A 19,045-nucleotide genomic window follows, 5' to 3' on the forward strand; every position below is an offset into this window, starting at 1 on the left:
TTGCTGGGGCTGCACATAGGGATCTGTAAAAAAAGTAATCATGGAATAGTTGAGTTTGGAGAGAACTTTAAGTATCCCAGCACAGCCTGGGGGCACTTTCCCTCCACTGCCTGCCCAGGGCTCTGCAGCCTGGAGCTGTCCCTGCCAGCAGCTGCTTCCCTGTGCCCAGGGCTGGGCCCTGCCAGTGCTGCCAGAGCCCAGCCCAGCCCTGGGGGCTCAGCTCTGCCCTGCAGAGCCCTCCCAGCTCAGGCACTGCCCAGGGGCAGCTCTGGCTCTGCAGGCTCTGATGGCAACTTCAGAGCAACCCTGAGGAGGCTGGAAAAGCAACACTGATTCTGCCCTAAGGGACCCTGTGCTCATCTCAGTAACTGCCCAGTTTATTCAGATGTAATAGAAATGTTTTTTATTTTTTACTGCCTGAAATCAGAGATGAATATCTATGTGCTATTTCACATCCAGGCAACACAGAGCAGTAGAATGAAAAGCAGGATTTCCCCTTTTATGCAGCCCCTGCCTTGCTGTGCTCCCTGTATTATCTACTTGGAAATGTTCTGCAGTTAAATGCCATGCTGGGAGCAGTCCTGAACAATGCAGCATCCTCCCCACACAAGGAGAACACTCCCAAGCCTCACCAGCTGTCTCCTCCCAGCCAGATCTTGTGCCCCAGTGCTGGGAGCAGCTGCCAGGGCTGGCTGAGAGCTGTCCCTGGCAGGCAGCAGAGTCCCTGCCCCAGCACAGCGCCCTGGGCTGCAGGACCCTGCTCTGCAGGACAGCCCTGGGCACCCCTGGCTGCTCTACACAAGAGACCAGCAGAGAATGTACTCACAGGCTCTGCAGGCATTGGCATGTTCCAGCTTGAGGAGATGGCTCCAGGAGCTGCAGCTGCATTGTCCTGCAGCCAGAGGTTCCTGTGCCAAGGGCTGGCAGTGATTGGGCCCCAGGCACTTCTCAGCCCCTTCCCAGCCCTGACTGATTGAAGCTCTCTGTGCCTCTGGGCTGTGCCCGGGCTGGCTGCAGGCAGTGCCCCAGCCCTGCTGGGCTGGCACAAGAGCTGCTCATCAAGAGAAATGTGCTTTTGAAGCTCTTCTTGGTCACCAGGAGCTGCCTCTGTGCCAGGAGCCCAGCCCAGCTCAGCAGCACAGACACAGCACAAGGACTTTAATCAGCCTCTGGGGCTTTGTGCTCAGGCCCTGAACATCAGTCCCTGAGAGGGAGATGAAGAAACCTCTCAGGAACTCCAAGGCAGAATCCAACTCCAAAGTTTCTTGGACTTTTAATGGGTCCCACTGAGGGACACGACTGAGCAAGTGTCCCCAGGCCCCAGGCAGAGCAGAGAACTGCAGGCAGTGATGACAGGTGGGGACAAAGAGAAGCCAAGTCTTGGTGCCCTGGGCCACAGCAGGGTCTGTGCCAGCAAGGGCTGGGAGGAGACACCTTGTCCTGAGGCCCTGGGGCCTCCTGGCACAGCCCCAGCCAGGCTGGGCACTGTCAGCCCCTTGTGCTGCCCTCAGCATCCCCCCCTAGCCCACATCCCAGTGGCCTCAAGGATCTGCTGCAAGGAGTCCCTGGGGAGCCTTGCTCAGCAATGGCCCTGGGGGCTCCTGAATGCTCCCTGCAGGGGCTGCAGGCTTTTCAAAGGACTTTGGCTTTTGCCTTGGAGTCTCTGAGAGGTTTGTGCAATCATGGCCTCCAATTATCTGCTGTAATTAGTCCCTGGAGATTCTCTGCCGGTTGCAGCATTGATTGGGACTCATTAATACTTCAGGGTACTTAAGTTTTTTAAGCTACTTCCCCTTTCCCTTTGGATACAGACTCTATAAGAAAGATTGTGCATTTACAGGCTCCAATTATCTGCTTAATGAGTCTCTGGAGAGCCGTTATCAGTAACAACATTCAGTGGGCTTATTAATGCTTCAAGGTACTTTAGTTATTTTAAGGTTCTTGGTGTTTCCCTTTTATAGAGACTCTGTGAGAGGTTTGTGCAATCATGGCCCCAGTTATCTGCTTTAATGAGTCCCTTGAGAGCTCTGTACTGACACTCAGTGGTGCTCAGTAATGCTTTGAGCTTCTCAAAAATTTTAAGGTAGTTTGGAATTTCCTTTCCACTCTGAGTCTCTGAGATGTTTTTGGTCCATCCTGGCCTCCAATTCTCTCCTCCAAGGAGTCCATGAGGAGCCTGTGTTGGGGATGGACCTCACTGAGACCCATTCATGCTTTGAGACACTTTGGGGTTTTCTTCTGACTTTGACTCCTGGGAAGGTTTGTGCAATCTCCTCTCAGGCCCTGAGGTTCCAGGGCTCAGCTCCAAATGCACCACAGGGCTCATCAGGATGCAGCAAGTCCTGACAAACCACGGCTCTGCCTTGATTTCCCTCTGCTCGTATGCAGTTTATCAAGGATGTATCTGGAGTGATTTTTGGTTTGCTAATTTGGGATTTCTCAGCCAATGCACCTATCAGTGCAGTGGGATCAGTGTTGGCTAATTACCATTGCACTCCCTGGAATATATTTACTCATTTCCTGCTGTGAGACAGGATTAGGAGAAAGGCAAAGTAGGCTCAAAATTTTAAAAGGGTATATAGAAAAGTTTATTACCAGTAAATAGAAGAAAGAGTAATAAGAATCTGAACACTTCTCCTCTCCCTACAGCCTTTTCTTTCTTACTGACAATGTAAGGAGACAAAACCTGAAAGTTTCAGTCAGTTTACACCATCTAGAACAGTCTTTCTTCAGTTCACTTAGGGAGAGGAGTCTCGCTTTCATGCTATGGAGACTTCTCCATAAGAGAAACATTTGCTCGTGGCTCTCAATTCCCACGAAGAGCAGCTGCCCAGAAAATCTGCAATTGTGAAGTCCCTTCCATTTTTCATAGCTTTTCCCACAGCTGTTTTTATGGGCCATGTCAGCTTATGGGGTATGAGTTTAAAGATGAGCTGTTGAAGAGCAAAGATTCTCTTCATCTATTTCTGAAATCATCTTCATCTCTGAGAACAGAGATCTTCTTCTTCACTCCCTGAGGGCACAGGATCTCATTACTCTTCTCTCTTTCTCTGTTTAAACTTCTCATGGGATCAGAGCTACTTCAACATTTGCTTACTTTAGCATGGAGGTTTTTGCTGAACAAGTCATCTCCCCATATTTTCAATTAGTCATAGGGAAAAAGAGAGTCTGATGTATCAATTACATCCTTCCCCATAGCTTTACAAGAGGATTTCAGCCCCAAGATCAAGGCATCTCCTCATTCCTCACATCTGGGACTCAACATCCCCTTCAGTGACTTCGGTGTCTTCATGTTACTCCTCTGTGTGCCTGCACTCTGTCCTTTTCTCTCACTGGAGGGAGGATGGAAGCACTGAAAGAGTTCATATCTCACCGGGGCCTGCAGATGGTTCCGTGCCCCCGGCCGGGCTCGGTGCTTGCGGCTGGAGCTGTTTTACAATGGACGATTCTGCAGTGGCTGCGCTGGGGCTGTGTCAGGATGGGCGGCGCTGGGGCAGGGCCAGGATCTCAGCAGCCAGGCCAGAGCACAGCAGCAGCACGGCCGGGGCCGATGGCTTCTCCTGCCCCTGCCCGGGGCTTGCAGACCCTGAAGAGTTTTAAGGGTCCTGATGGTTCCATCAGGCCCCACAGAGCCATAATGGTCTCTGGGTTACATGAAGCCCTGCTGGGTCACCATGGCCCCTTGGTTCCATGGGCTCCAGTGGTGCCACAAGAATCCGCTTGGTTCCATGAGGTCCCCACAGTGTCCCAGGGATCTCCATGGGAAGGGAAGAACGCAGACCCAGTGTTGCAGGGGCAGCCACCAGAGGCCAAGGCCACCCAGGCTTGATGGTACTGGCAGATTGTGCCTGGGAGAAACCCTTGGATATACAGAATTTTAGAGGTGGAATCCAATTTCAGATATGGACACCTGGAAGAGAAGGATGGTTCTTTTCCATTGGAAAGAAAGCAAGGAAAACTGATTCAAGAGTGACATTTGGGGATCCGTGGGGGGTATTGAGGATCCTTGTTGCACCTCATGACCCAAGAGGAGCTTCTCTAATCAACTTTGCCTGAAGCTCCCACTGTGCCCATGACAGGAACCCCTGTGAGTGTCTGGGACATCCCAGCTCTTTGGCAGCCTGGGGACTCCTGGGATGTCACCGTGGAGCCCCCGTGAGTGCCTGTGACAGATGGGTGCCTTTGCAGCCCAAAGTGCCCTGGGATGTCACCATGGAATGGCTGTGACAGACTCTGACCATAGGGCTCTTTACCATCCCCAGAAAGCCCTGGGAGGTGTCCATGGAGCCCCTGTCTCTGCCTGTGACATTCCAGCTCTGGAACAGCCTGGAGTCTCTTGGAAAGTCCCCATGGAACCCCTCTGAGGGCCTGTGACAAATCTGATCCTTAGCAGGAAACCATCACCAGCCCCCTGTTGCTATGGTCAGTTTCCATGGCAACCATCCCCAGCCCCCCGTTGCTATGGTCAGTTTCCATGGCAACCATCACCAGCCCCTGTTGCTATGGTCAGTTCCCATGGCAACCATCACCAGGACCCTGTTGCTACGCTCAGTCCCTTGGCAGCTCCAGGGAGACCCCATGCCAGGGGTGGTTGCCATGGACACCAGCTCAGGCCTGCAGCCAGAGCCCGTTGCCATGGCAACCATTGGCAGCCCCCATCCCCAGGCTGATGGGATCCCAGAAGCACAGAATTGGCTGAGCTGGGAGGGACCCATCAGGATCCTCCAGTCCAACTGCTGGCCCTGCACAGGACACCCCAACAATGCCAGCCTGGGCCTGGCAGCGCTGGCCAAACGCTGCTGCAGCTCAGAGAGCCCTGGAGCTGGGACCCTGCCCTGGGGAGCCTGGCCAGGGCCCCAGCAGCCTCTGGGCAAAAACCTTTTCCTGACATCCAACCTGAGCCTGCCCCGACTCAGCTGCAGCCGCTCCCTCCACTCCTGTCCCTGGGCACCAGAGGGAAGAGGTTCCCACAGCCCCAGCCAGGGACCCGCTCCCAAGGCTGCTGCCATGGCCACCAGGGCTGGCACCAGCTGGGATGCTCGGTTTCCACGGGCCGGGCTTAAGGAATGGGATTCCCCAATTTCCTGCTCCCGCTAAAACCGCGCTGCCCTCGCTGCCCTCCCGCCTCCCATGGAAAGCACAAAAGGCAAAGATCCCGGACTGGGATAAGAACAATTTATTGGGAACAGCAACGAGATAAAGAACAAACAGGAACAGAAACAATATTGATACCAGAAGGGATAAATAACTCTGTTTCAAGGGAAAACTACAACACAACTCACAGGGTCTGCCTGGCTACCATATTTCCTGCCTGGAAAGGACACCCTTCTCCTCAGGGAGAGAGAGAGAGAGAGGGAGAGTCCCTTTCCTGTCCCAGGCAATGATCTGTAGTGGGACTGAATGGAATGACAGGGCCATGGCCAAACCCTCATGTTTTTCAATGCCACATCAGGTCATTTGCAAGGGCAGGAAAAGAAACAGGTGTCTTCCCAGCAGGGATCACAGGGAACATGGATCACCAGGGCTCTTTCCAATGTGGGTTGAAATTGGAGTGGTGCATGAAGCTGTTCCTGCAATCAGGGCATTGGCAAGACTTTCTTTACCGGTGACTCCATTGGTGTCTGGTCAAGCTAGAGCTCTGGGTGAAGCTCTTCCCACACTGGGGACACTCGTAAGGCCTCTCCCCAGTGTGGATGCGCTGGTGCCTGATGAGGTTGGACTTCTGCTTGAAGCCCTCCCCACAGTCAGGACAGTGGAAGGGCCTCTCCTCTGACTGAATTCGCTCATGCAGGTGGAGACTGGAGCTGGTCTGAAACCTCTTCTGGCACTCAGGACACTCGTAGGGCCTCTCCCCAGTGTGGATGCATTGGTGGGTGATGAGGGCAGAGCTGCAGCTGAAGCCCTTCCCACACTCCCCACACTCACAGGGCCATTCCCTAGTGTGGTTCACTGGTGGCTGATCAAGGTGCTGCTCTGCCTGAAGCTCTTCCCACACTCCAAGCACTTGTGGGGCTTCTCCCCATTGTGAAGCTGCTCATGGACCACCAGCTCTGAGCTCTGGCTGAAGCTCTGTCCACCTTCCTGGCACAGGGTGGGTCTTTCCTCCTCAGAGCACCCTGGGCTGGGTTTGGAGCCCCTCCTCCTGTGGGATCTCTGGGGCTTTTCCTCTATGTCGGAATTCTGCACTGTGGAGCCACTCAAAATGGCCTCTTCCACGAGGTTCTGCTTTGGGGATTTGTCCTCCCTGGTCTCCATCCTCAGCTCCTTTTCCGGGTGGAGGATGGGATTGGCCTCCATGCCAGAGGGAAGGGGAAGGAGATCCCCCCAGTGCATCCCCGGCAGGACGGGGTTGGCAGCAGGGTTGTCCTGCAGCCAGGGGCTGTGCTGGGCTGGGAGATGGAGCAGGAGAGAGGGGGAAAGGGGCACTGACTTCCTCCTCACCTGCCTGCTTGTCCCAGGGCTCCTTCCTGTTTCTCACAGCCTCCTCCTCTTTTGAGTCATGGTTTGGGAATGGGAAATCCTGTTTTGGGAACCAAACAAAGGGTGCACACATTGTCTTTTTACAGGATTTAAAGGAAACCTGGGGGAGAGTCTAAGCCAGAATTACAATTTAATAAGAAAATGAAGTTCAAGTCAATGATACAGAAACACTGCCTTAAACGGACAGAGTCAGGATATAACCTGACACCCTGTTGCTGGTCAGGGTGGTGGCAGCAGTCCCATTAAATGGTGGCTTCAGTCCTGTTGGAGTGATGAACGTGATTCTGTCCAAGCAGTGATCCTGTAGAAGGGTCTGGTCTTCCTCTGAAGGTCCAGTGGTGGTTCTGGAGCTCTTGTCCTCTGGGAATCCAGTAGGCAAGCTGCTCCTGATGTTGCAAGGCTCAGCTTATATGCAGGGAGGAATGCTTGGATCCTCCCCCTGGGCGGAGCATCCCACAATGGGAGGATGGAATTTGATCAGTCCTGCAGTGACACTCAATGGCCCATTCACAGAAGATATCTCCCCTGGAGGGCGTTATCAGGGCTGAGTCATGGAAGAGATCAAGAACATTGCCCCACCTGTTGATAGCAGTTGATGAAGATGGGGATTGAAAACATGCATTTGGTTCCATCTTACACTGCAGCCTGAAACAGTGGGGGAATCCCTGCTCAGGGGGTGAACACCACCCCCCTTACCCAAACTGGCTCAGGTGTAAAACCCCCAGCCTGGGAAGGCCACACACACAGGGGACAATGTCACACTTGCCCTGCTCCAGGGCAAATGGCATCTCTCTAATATTTTCTTAACCAGATTGCAAAATTATTTTGGCACAGTGAGTTCAGGGCACTGTTCTTTGACCCCAGTTGCCTTTGACTACAGCATGGTTCCTTCCTCTGAGGAGGTTGTGGGTCTCTCTGGAGGAACTCTTGGAAACTTGGATGCAGCTTCGTCTGAGCGACCTATGGGAGATCTGACGAGGAAAATGGCTGTTGTGGGACTGGAGTGTAAAGAAAATACTTTGTTGTCCCTCCTTGAAAAGTTTGTTAAAATCACTGGAGGAAATGGAGCAAATAATACCAGCAAGACTGACAAGGTTCATTCACCACATGGTGAGGAACACAAGGCTGCTAAAAGTCCCACAAGAAGCCCTCAAGTAGCTAAATTCCCGAATAACTACTGAATTCCCAGGCTTGGGTTTTTTCCAAATGTGAGAATCATTATTCTCTTCATCCCTGTCACCTTTGTGACAGCTACACAGAGCTTTCCCTTCCTTTTAATAATATCTGTATTGGGCCAAATTTGCACTTTTCTTTAATTGTAACCTGCCAGCAGCTGAGCTGGAGCTGTGCAGGAACCAAGGAAACTTGGAATTGCCACAGAATTGCTTCTATTGTCAGCCGGTGCTGCGGCGGCCGTGGGGCAGAGGGGTGGGAAAGGGGGCTCCGGGGTGGCAGTGGAGGAAATGCCGGGCCCGGGGGCTGAGCACAGGGCTGAGCACGCAGAGATGGTTTTGTTCTTGCTGAGCTCGCACTGAACCAAGGCCTGTCCTGCCCCTCATTCGGCCACGCTGGGGAGCGGCTGAGGGTGTGGGGGAGCTTGGGAGGGGACACAGCCAGGACAGGAGATCCCAGCTGACACCAGGGATACCCCAGACCATAGGACATCATGATCAGTGCATGAAGTGGGGGGAATAAGGAGGAAGGGGGCACATTTGCAGTGAGGGTTTTGTCTTTCCAGGTAACACTTAGGCAGGATTGGGCCCTGTTTCGCCAGTGGGCAGGGCCCGCACCAAAGACACAGACACCAACTTAACTTAAGGAACAGTGTAATTTAGATAATGCAAATTTGCAAAAAATTACAAAGATATTAGGTAGGCAAAGCAAATAATCATTAGTCAATAATTCCAAAAGAGAAGATGTTGAAATGAGTATCACACAACTGTCCATTTCTGGCTGCAGGCTCTGGAGATTCTATCTCTGCCTTCAATCAGGGTTGCATTCCCTAAAGAATCCTGGTACCAAATCCTGCTTTCCAAGGCTGGAACAGTGTCTCAGGTTTAGCTGGGTGTGTATTCAATTACCCTCTGTTAAAGGTGGGGCAATTATCATCTGTTAATTGAGCAGTTTACTTTATCTCTTCCACATGAATCCTCCCTCCAGGGAGATATCTTCTGTTAATGGGCCATTGAGTGTCACTGATAAAAATTCCATCATCCCATTGTGAGAAGATCTGCCCAGAGGGAGGAGCCAAGCATTCCTACCTGGATATAATCTGAGAATGTGAACAACAGAGTCAGCCTTCTCCCACAAGATTCCCAGAAGAGCAGCTTTCAGCTCCACTGGATCCCAGAAGAAGACCAGGCCAATCGACGCCACAACTGGACCTTCAGAGGAAAACTCCACCCTTCTACAGGATCACTGCTCCAACAGAACCACACCTGTCCCTGCAGGAGCACTGCAGCCACCATTTAACAGGAGTGCTACCAACACTCTGACCCACAGGGTGTCAGGTCGTATTCTTAATCTGTAAGTAGTTTTTAGTACTACTGCATTTGTATTTTTAATTTTCCTTCTGAAGAACTGTTATTCCTATTCCCAAAGACTTTGCTTGACAGCCCCTTGTTTTGAAAATTATAATTCCAAGGGAAGGGATTAACATTTTCCATTTCAAGGGAGTCTCCTGCCGTCCTTAGAAGACACCTGTCTTTTCAAACTGACACAATGCCCTGGAACAGCCAGGCAGGTGAGGAGGAAGTCAGTGCCCCTTTCCCCTCTCTCCTGCTCCATCTCCCAGCCCAGCACAGCCCCCGGCTCCAGGACAACCCTGCTGCCAACCCCATCCTGCCGGGGATGCACTGGGGGGATCTCCTTCCCCTTCCCTCTGGCATGGAGGCAAATCCCATCCTCTCCTTGGCCTTCCTCCCTCAGGGAAGGAGCTGAGGATGGAGACCAGGGAGGACAAATCCCCACAGCAGAACCACATGGAAGAGGCCATTTTGAGTGGCTCCACGGTGAAGAATTCCAACAGGGAGGAAAAGCCCCAGAGATCCCACAGGAGGAGGGGCTGAAACCCAGCCCAGGGTGTTCTGAGGAGGAAAGACCCACCCTGAGCCAGGAAGGTGGACAGAGCTTCAGCCAGAGCTCAGAGCTGGTGGTCCATGAGCAGCTTCACAATGGGGAGAAGCCCCACAAGTGCTTGGAGTGTGGGAAGAGCTTCAGGCAGAGCAGCACCCTGATCAGCCGCCAGATGATCCACACTGGGGAATGGCTCTGTGAGTGTGGGGAGTGTGGGAAGGGCTTCAGCTGCAGCTCTGCCCTCATCACCCACCAATGCATCCACACTGGGGAGAGGCCCTACGAGTGTCCCCAGTTTCAGAAGAGGCTTCACACCAGCTCCCATCTCCTCTGCCACCAGTGAATTCACTCAGTGGAGAGGCCCTTCCACTGCCCTGACTGTGGGAAGGGCTTCAAGCAGAAATCCCACCTCATCCACACTGGGGAGAGGCCCTACGAGTGTCCTGAGTGTCAGAAGAGGTTTCCCACCAGCTCTCAGCTCCTCCAACACCAGCGGATTCACACAGATGAGAGGCCATTCCTCTGCCCAGACTGCAGAAAGGGCTTCAAGCACAGCTCCACCCTCATCACCCACCGGCGCATCCACACTGGGGAGAGGCCCTACGAGTGTCCCCAGTGTGGGAAGAGCTTCACCAGCAGCTCTCATTTGACAAGACACCAACGGAGTCACCAGTAAATGAAGCCCTGCAAGTGCCTCGATTGCAGGAACTGCTTCATGCACCACTCCAGCTTCATCCCCCATGGGAGAAGCCAGATTGGAAAGAGCCCTGGTGATCCATGTTCCCTGTGATCCATGCTGGGAAGACACCTGTCCCTTTTCCTGCCCGTGACATGATGTGTGAATGGAAGAACATGAGGGTCTGGCCATGGCCCTGTCATTACATTCACTCCCACCTCAGGTCATTGCCAGGGGCAGGAAAGGGACTCTCTCTCTCTCTCCCTGAGGAGATGGGTGTCCTTTCCAGACAGGGGAAATTGCGGCTGGGAAGAGACAGTTAGTTGTGTTTAGTTTTCCCTGTCAAAGTTTAATTTATCCCTTCTGTTATCAATACTGTTTCCATTCCATTTTTTCCTTATCTCATTGCTGTTCCCAATAAATTGTTCTTATCCCAGCCCGGGATCTTTGCCTTTTGTGCTTTCCATGGGAGGCGGGAGGGCAGCGAGGGCAGCGCGGTTTTAGCGGGAGCAGGAAATTGGGGAATCCCATTCCTTAAGCCCGGCCCGTGGAAACCGAGCATCCCAGCTGGTGCCAGCCCTGGTGGCCATGGCAGCAACCACCCCTGGCATGGGGTCTCCATGGAGCTGCCAAGGGACTGAGCATAGCAACAGGGGGCTGGTGATGGTTTCCATGGAAACTGACTACAGCAACAGGGTCCTGGTCATGGTCGCCTGCTAAGGATCAGATTTGTCACAGGCCCTCAGAGGAGTTCCATGGGATCTTTCCAAGAGTCTCCAGGCTGTTCAAGAGCTGGAATGCCACAGGCATGGACAGGGCCTCCATGGAGACCTCCCAGGGCTTTCTGGGATGGTAAAGAGCCCTGTGGTCAGAGGCAGTCACAGCCATTCCATGGTGACATCCCAGGGCACCTTGGGCTGCAAGGGCGCCCATCTGTCACAGGCACTCACGGGGGCTCCACCGTGACATTCCAGGAGTCCCCAGGCTGCCAAAGAGCCGGGATGTCCCAGACACTCACAGGGGTTCCTCTCATGGGCACAGTGGGAGCTTCAGGCAGCGTTTATTAGAGAAGCTCCTGTTGGGTCACGAGGTGCAGAAACGAGCCCCAATAGCCCCCACAGATCCCCAAATGTCTCCATTGAGTCAGAGATGACACAGACTCAGATCAGAAGGCTAAGGGCTAAAAGCCACCCATTTATTCAATCCTCTTCCTTTTGACCTTGATTTTCTACAGGTGGATCTCTTTGGTCATTTAATCAACACATTTCACATGATTGCCTGATAAATACAACCCCCTTCAGTAAACAACTTTATGGAAAAAACAACCTATTACAGACACCACCTGTCAATAATTTACAATTCTTTCTCTCCAGCTTCCTAATGGTTCCCAATCTAATTAATGGGAAAACTCTCTTGCTTTCTCTGTCTCTGACCAGACTCTCATATCCACAGAAAAATACCCCCAAGGACCTCCAGGCTTTGTAATCTCCTTCTGTGAGAGGAGCCTTGGAGCAGCTAGCTCCAATCCCAGCCTCAGACTTTTACAGAGTTCATGGGTAAAGAATTATCAAGGTGAAATTTAACCTTTAGCATTTGTCCTACAGGATTAAGGATGACAAAGCATATAGATTTATAAAAAATTTCTATTATCTATTATGATAAAAATTAGACAGAATTATCTTAATCAGAAATATTTAGTCCAAGGAATAAGAGCTGTAACATATTATATTATATTATATTATATTATATTATATTATATTAATTTATAGAAAGCACTCAGAAGGGATTTCAAAGCAATTTTATTAAAGGAAAAGAAGCTGTTTTTAAGGAGAGATTGATGTCACTCCTGCAGACCAATGACCATGGGCAAATCCCTTTGGCTCAGCCTGGAGCAGTGACCTTGAAGGGTGTCCCGACGGGAGGAATCTCCACACCCCCCAGGAAGGGAAATGTCAGGGGATGCTGCCTTTAAAATTTGAGATGGGGCTTTTCTAGTCTGAGGTGCTGCCCTGTCAGTCAGGTGTGCCCAGGCTGGGCCAGCTCAGCAGCTCTGCAGAAGCTCTCACTGGTGTCACTTGGTTGTTCCTTACTCTGGGGATTTTCCAGCACTGTCACAGCTTCAGCTCCCTCTGAGGATGTTGAACTTTGGGATGGAGGAGTCAGACTTGTTTCTGCAATATTCACCCCAAAAGCAGCGTGACCGCCCCCTCCTTCATTTCCCACTGGGGGCTTTGCAAACAGGGCCTTGCTGGAGTTGTTGGAGGCCATTGCAGGCAGAGCCTCCTACTCCAGCAGGAACTGCCTTTCCTGTGCCATCAGCAGGGCAGGTCCCGCTGCAGGAAAAGCCCCAGGCCAGCCCCAGCACAGGGAAGGCCTCGGGCACAAGGGCAGAGTGCCGTGCTGGGAGCTGTGCCAGGGAGAGCCTGAGGCACCAAAGGCACCTTGGCAGCAGCAGCTGCTTGCAGGCCATGGCCAGAAGCCTCCCTTGGCAGCCCGGCCTGGTGGCCACCACTGCAGAGCTGCTGCCTCAGGGCTCATTCCTGGCTGGGCTCTGAAAAGCCACTTCTGCTCCAGGAGCCTGACTGGGAAGCCATTGGCCCCAGCACCTTGGGGACAAGATATCAATGACAAAACTCTTCATGCCAGCAGAGCCAAGGCAGGGGCAGAGGAAAGGGCAGAGCCAGGCCCAGGGGACAGGGCTGCCATGGTGATGGCTGTGAGGTCACTGCCCCTGCAGCAGCCTGGCTGCCCTCAGCAGACATTCTGGCCAGAATCGTTGTGAGGGCACCCAGCACATCAGAGAACCCACACTACAGGAATTCTGTCCTTGGGGAGGGAAGGGGATTTCACTGGGTCAGGTTGCACAAAGCTCCTGCTCTTGGACAATTCCTGGGATGGGGCATCCACTTCTCCGGAAAAACAGTTGCACTTTCATGCCACTTTCATAATTGTAAAATATTTCCTCTTCTAACTAATGTAAATGCACCCTCATTCAGTTTAGAGATATTGACCGTTTTTCTGGCATGGGAAGATTTGGAAGAAAGTAACTTTGATCACTATTTTTCCATTTTCACAGACCTTGGAGAGGACCCAGAAATCTCCCAAGATGGGGTTTGGAGGTGCCATCACAAAACCAGAAGGAAGAGGCTGAGGGCTCTGGGGTCAGTGCGGTGGAGACTGAGGACAGAACAGGAATAGCCTGGGAGGGATTGGAGGGTAGTTTCAGAGAGGCTGGAGCTTTTCTTCCTAGTGGGAATGAGCCTGAAGAAGACATAATAGCACCAAGGGCAGCTGGGGAGGCCCAGAGTGGACACAAGGAGAAAGCAATTTCCCTGCCAGGGCAGGGCTGTGGTGCAGCACGTCCCCCAGCAGGAGCCTGGAGCAGCCCAAGGCTTTGTGTGGGCAGGCAGGAGGCAGGCAGGAGGCAGAGCTGTCAGCAAAGGAAGGGGCCAGCCAGGTGGGGCAGCTGGGGGATGCCCACAACCTGCAGGGACAGAGGCGCAGGTTTGCTCAGCACCAGAGACACCTTTGCCTTGCTTGTCCCCACCTGTCATCACTGCCACCAGTGTTCTGCTCTACCTGGAATCTGGGGACACTTTCTCAGTCCTGTCCCTTAGAAGGATCAATTTTATGCATGAGAAACCTCACTTTGAGTTCTTGAGAAGTTCTTTGAGCACACTCTTAGGGACTGAGTCTGATGCAAAGAGCACCAAAGCCCCAGAGGGTCATTAAAGCCCTTGTGCTGTGTCTGTGCTGCTGAGCTGGGCCGGGCTCCTGGCCCAGAGGCAGCTCCTGGCAAGGGCAGCAGAGCTGCAGAGAGACAGCTCTGGCCAGGAGCAGCTCCTGTGCACAGCCCAGCAGGGCTGGGGCACTGCCAGGGCCCCTCAGGGACACCAGAAGGGCACAGACAGAGCTCCCAGGGGCTCAGCACTGGCAGGGGCTGTGGCATGTCCCAGAGGGGCCTGTGTCCCAGCAGCTCCTCGGTGGCTGTGTCAAGGAGGCACAGAGCAGCAGTGATGTCAGCAAGGGGCTGTGTGACAGCACAGAGTGGGCTGTGTGAGGTCACAGATTGGGCTATGACATCACAGAGCTCATTGTGTGAAGTCATTGAGGAGCTATGGCATCATAGAGGGAACTGTGTGACACCACAGGGCAGGCTGTGACATCATGACATCATAGAGCAGGCTGTGAGGTCAAAGTGTGTGCTGTGACATTACAGAGTGGCAGTATGACATCACAGAGAGGGTTTTGTGGCTTGACTGAGGGGGTTGTGACATCAAAAAGCTGTCTGTGACATCATACTGTGAGGCCATAGAGCAGATCTTGCCATCATAGAGGGTGGCTCAGTGACATCAGAGAGTGGTTTGTGACATCACTGGGTTGCTGTGTAACATCATAGAGCAGCCTGTAACATCACAAAGACTTCTGTGACATCACACAGCAGCTGTACCACATCATAGGGTGACATCTTATAGTTGGCTGTGTGACATCACAGGGCCGCTGTGTGACATCACCGGAGGCTGTGTGACATCACAAGGGCTGTGTGACATCACGGGGGCTGTGTGACATCCCAGGGGCTGTGTGAGGTCACTCGGGAGGTCACTCTGCCCCGGCCCCCCTCACAGTTCCCCCCAGAGCAGTCCAACCCTGCTCGTGCACAGCGGGATCCCCTGTCCCCCCGGGTCCCCCCGCCCCCGGCGCCGCAGCCTCCCCCAGAGGATGTTCCACGAGATCGACCCCAGAGCCTGACACGGGGACGGGGGGCTGGGGCCCTGGGGGTGGCACAGGGGGACAGGGAGCCCCCGGCAGCGTCCCCGTGTCCCCCAGGGCCAGAGCCTGGGCCAGGGCTCCTTCACTCTGGTACCAACGAGGCCTTGAGAGCGCTGAAAAAATCCCCAGCAAGGGATCAGCAAAACCAGATTGAATATTAAGGGACAGCAGCACAAAGTTCCTTGGCAAGAGTCACTCTGCTCCTGACTGGACACTTCAGGCACACCTAGGAAACAAAGCAACAACAAAAACAAATCAAATTCTGGCAATCAAACCAGAAATTAACCGAGAACTGTCCCTTTGTATGTGTGACAAAAGGACAGTGAGGGCAAGGATAAAAGGAATACGGCCCAATAGGTTAACAGAGCTCAAACTTAACAGGACTAAACTTATACCTCAACCTTAACTGATACCTTCAACTTCACAATTTAGCAAAAAGAGAGCACTTAACAGTATTTAACCTAACTTATAATCTATGACTTTGCAATTTAACAGAGGAATAACACTTAACAATATTTAACTTAGCTAATAACATAAACATAACAACTTAGTAAAAGAACAACTCTTGGGAGCATTTAACTTAGTTTAGACCTTGTGACTTTACCTTACTGATATCTGGATATCTGACTGACTCAGCTATCCAAGGCTCTCAGACCCCTCAGAGAGCAGCATTTCTGCCACATTTCCCCAGAACAGGCACTCCTGTGTGCACACAGACACAAAGAGTCAGTGCAAGGCACCTGGGAGAAATTCCCCTGAGGGCAGGAAATGCTCCCTGAGGATCCTTTGGCATCTCCCCAGAGGGTGAAGGGTTGAGCCTGGAGGAGTGGGGGGATCGGCCCAGGCTCCGTCGTTGTTGGGGATCCCCGAGTGCAGCAAACGGGAGAGTTCCCAGCTGGGAGAGGCCCCACTCAGAGGGAGTCGCTGGCCCAGGAGAGCTCCAAGGGCTCCTTTTGGAGCGCTGTTTGCAGGGCCCCAAGAGAGGGGCTTCAGTGCCAGCAATGGTTCATCCTGGCCACACTTGGCACCAACAGCTTTCTTCCATGAGGCCTCATGGAAGGCCCAGTGAGACCTTTGTGACCCTGGGGGTCCTCATGGAACCAAGAGGATCATTGTGATACTGTGGGGCCTCATGAAACCAAAATGCCTTTGTGACACTGCAGGGCTGCATGGAACCAAAGCTCCAGGGTGACACAGAGGGGGCTCCTGTCATTAGTGGTCCTTTGTGACACTGTGGAGCCAAAGGAGACCATTGTGACACCGCAAAACCCCAGGGTCCAAAGGTCCATTGTGACATAGCAGGGCTCATGGAACAGAGGAGTCCCGTGACACTGTGGGGCCTGTGGAACCATGGAGACCATTGTGACACTGCAAGGCCTCATGGAATTAGTGGGACCGTTGTGACACTGCAGGGCCTTCTGGAACCCAGGGGCCACTGTGACATTGTGGGACCCCATCAAACCAAGGGTCCATTGTGATACTGCAGGACTTTGCCATTGTGACACTGCTGGACCCCATAGAAACCAGTAACTATTGTGGCACTGTGGGGCCCCCAAAACCAAGGGAGCACAGAACAGGTTTGGCTGTTTTGGCCTCCCAGGGGCTGCCTGACCGGTCCAGCTGACCTTGGCATGTTGAGGGGTACTTCTCATCTGCTGTTGAAGCAGTGGGGCTCCATGCTTTCCTTCCTATGGAAAAGAACTATCCTTCTTCTCCTGGCACCCTGGCCAGATTTGGGATTTCACTTCCAAATTACCTTATATCCAGAGACTATTCCAATAGGAATATTGCCAGGACAGGTCTGGGTGGCAACAGTTTCACAATGGTCACCTCTCATCTGTCCCCAAAACCCTGGGGAAGGCTCCGTGCTTTCCTTCCTATGGGAAAGAATTGTCCTGCTTCTCCAGGTGCCCATGGCTGAGATTGGGGTTCCACCATCGAAATTCCCTTAACTGAAAGACTGATCCCAGACAAAATCTGCAATTCTTCAGAAGTCTGCCTCGCCGTGGCAAAGTGAGGCTCTCACCTGCCTTCCAAACACTGGGGCTCTGTGCTTTCCTTCCTATGGAAAAGAACTGTCCTTCTTGGCCAGGTGCCCATGACCAGAATGGAATTCCACCTCCAACATTGCCTTACTGTGAGAGACTGAAGGAGATTGTTGGCTCGAAACATTTCATGTGTGAGGGAGGAAGGGGCACGTTTAGCCTTGCCCCGCCCTGGAAGCCCAGCCCTGCCCTGCCCTGGAACCCCAATCCCCCCAGAGCCTCTATCCCAGCCCAGCAGTGGCTGCCAGGCCCTGGCACAGCACAGGCAATGCTCCACAGCCACCTCTGCAGCCCCAGCCCAGCTCCTGAGGGACCAAATGAGCCCAAGCCCCACCTGGGGGAAGGGCCCAGCAAGACCAAGGGGTATTGAAGGCTGACCACAAGGCAAGCACACATCTTGACCCTACCTCCTCTTGGAATTTCCATCTGAACAGTGCTGGAATCCAGGAGTTGGTAGCTGTGTGTGTGCTTCTCTGAATCTTTTCTGTCTTTCACTCTCTCTGTGTCTTCTTCTATTTCTATCCTCTTGCAAATTTTGAGTAACTTAAAATTGAACAAGCTAAGAGTTTATGAAATTGAATGGGCCAAGGTAATGCTTTCAGAAGTGTTTTCTGCTGAATGCATGTCGCATTAAACCATTTGCCAAAGTTTCTCTGGTTTTGTGAAGTTTCCAGCAAAGACTGTTTGGTTGTTTTGACTTCCTGAGGATTTCTTGTCAGGATTTCTCCAGTGCGTCCCACTCAGAGGACACAAACAATTGTAATTCCTTTTAAATGTCTCATTGAGAGAGTTGTTTTAGGGATGGGAGTCAGGGCTTGTGTGTGCTGCTTGGCCCAGCCCAGGCAGGGCTTTCCCAGCCACATTCCACACTCCATTGCCCAGCTGGAGCCGCTGGTGCCTCTGAGTTGTGCTGCCCCAGCCCCAGGGACGCTCTCCTTGTCTGCCCATTCCCCCATGGTCTCTGGGCAGGGATGGCCTCAGTGGGGGCTGCTGACATCCTCAGCAACTTGGAGGCTGCAGCTGAATTTCACTGCTCCAGAGGCTTGTTCAGCCTTCAGCTCTTCAGTGCAGGAATTCAGTGTCCCAGGGCTCATGAACACTCAGAACACCTGAACAAGCTAAGCCTCTGGGAATAATTAGATTTCAGTTTCCAAATCTTGAGTGGTTAATAAGAGAGATTTCAGAAGTGCATTCAGCTGAATATGTTTTATTTAAAAAGACAGTGAGAAAACAGTTTTAGGTACTGTTTAGGTTTGTTTCTTTTTCCCCTGTTAATAGCAATCTCCAATTGACACTGAATCCAAGTACCTCCTCATGCAGTTTGAATGGATATGAAAATCAAGACCCTTCATGGCTGACAATCAATCAGACTCTGTCCCTACCCCCAGCCCACCATTTCCCCCATCCAAGCCCTGGCACTCAGAGCAGCCTTGTGCAAATCTGAGCTCCCTCCAGCCCAGGCTGCACCTGCAGCTTTCAGCTCCTTGGCTCCAACTCCCACCTGCTTTCCTTGGAGAAGGAGCTGCCCGAGACACAGAGAGATGTTCACAGCCCAAGGGCTCCAGCCCCACCTTGGAGGCCCTTCCCAGACCCTGCTCCAGCTGCCAGACATCTTTCCTGCCCTGGGCAACCCAACCCAGGCCACAGTGACCTGGATAATCCCCGTCCTTGATGTCCTGGTCACACAGACCTGGCCCCTTGTCCCCATGTCAGGCTCTGGGGTGGATCCTGTGGAACATCCTTTGGTGGAGGCTGTGGCTCCAGGTGGGCCGGGGGGATCCCGGGGGACAGGGACCCCACTGGGCATGGACAGCATTGGACTTGTTGGGAGAAACTGTGAGGGGGAGCTGGGGCGGAGTGACCAACCCAGTGACCTGACACAGCCCCTCTGGGATGGCACACAGCCCCTCTGGGATGTCACAGCCTGCTCTGGGATGTCACAGCCTGCTCTGTGATGTCATAGTCTTCTCTATGATGTCAAACATCTGCCCTGTGATGT

At 52.8% G+C, this 19,045-nt stretch overlaps 1 pseudogene; it reads left to right on the forward strand.

Moving 5' to 3' along the window:
* The first annotated feature begins 9,422 nt into the window (after nucleotides 1-9,422).
* LOC139604079 (zinc finger protein 850-like) overlaps nucleotides 9,423-19,045 on the forward strand; it is a 180,632-nt pseudogene continuing 171,009 nt past the window's right edge.

The sequence above is a fragment of the Agelaius tricolor genome, unplaced genomic scaffold (genome assembly GCF_023055355.1).
Source record: "Agelaius tricolor isolate 1412-34295 unplaced genomic scaffold, bAgeTri1.0.p SCAF_43, whole genome shotgun sequence".
NCBI lineage: Eukaryota > Metazoa > Chordata > Aves > Passeriformes > Icteridae > Agelaius > Agelaius tricolor.